Here is a 1,073-nt window from a genome sequence, read left to right as displayed (position 1 = left end):
CCTGAACAGATTCTGGTCACCACCATCGGAAGCAAGCGACACGCGAGGCCCTGCGTGCAGAGGGACGGGTTGTGACTAGTACTAACTTAATTTCTGCTTTAGATCACCCCATTATCTAAGATTTAATGGTACAGTCCAGGGTGGGAGGAAGGGCTAGGGGGAGAGAGGTCCTCCAACCGCTGCTCCCTTCCAAGCTACAACAGGGAAAAACATTTTGCTTAGCCAGCAAGTTCCACAGCTGTTTCAGAAGAAGGAAAAAACATTTTTGTTCTTCCTTTTCCTTTGGGTTGAGGAAGTTCTAGCCTAAACCCACACCGTAAGCTTCTTTAGAGAAGTCACCTGCTCTTCACATTGTTTGTGTCTCCTGCCTCCGCAGATCTAGGTCCACTCTTGGGCTGTGTTCAACTTCATGAACTGGTGTGCAATCTCATGGGGTCTCTGCTCTTTTGTTTTTCCATAAAATAATGAGATAAGAAAGTAGTTTCTAATTTGAAAAAAATCAGTCCTCATTTTTAAAAAATAGTAATTTTTCTGTGTGTGTCTCTGTCTCTCTCACACACACACACATACACACGGTGGGGGAGGAGGCAGGCAGTACATACATGCAGCAGTGCTAATGTGGAGGTCAGAAGACAATTCTGCATTGGTTCCCTCCTTCCACTTTAGGTGCCTTCCCCTTTAAATGGGCTCCCCTACGTGTGAGTTCCAGGAATTGAGTTCTAGCCAGTCTTGCTTGGCTACAGTGCTTACCCTCTGAGCCACTTGCACTGCCTGGAACCACATTTCCTATTAGCAGTAGTCCCGACTCAAAGGAAGACAAATAAACCTCGACAGAATGTTTTTAACCTGTTACTTTAGGGTTTATATTTTTTATTAATCTTAAATAACTTCATGTGTGATACAATATATTCTGATCAAGTCTACCCCTCCTGGTCCCTCCAATTCTTCCAGACCCCTCCCCCAACACATCTTCCTCCCAAATTTCATGTAGTGTTGTGGTTGGTTGGTTGGTTTTGTTTTGCTTTCAACTTACTGAGCCCAGTTAATGCTGTTGATATCTATACAGGCATGGG

The sequence above is a fragment of the Alexandromys fortis genome, unplaced genomic scaffold (genome assembly GCF_014885135.2).
Source record: "Alexandromys fortis isolate MF-2015 unplaced genomic scaffold, M_Fortis_MF-2015_v1.1 scaffold_37, whole genome shotgun sequence".
NCBI classification, from domain to species: Eukaryota; Metazoa; Chordata; class Mammalia; order Rodentia; family Cricetidae; genus Alexandromys; species Alexandromys fortis.
The sequence above is the reverse complement of the archived record's forward strand: the minus strand, read 5'-3'. Positions refer to the sequence as shown.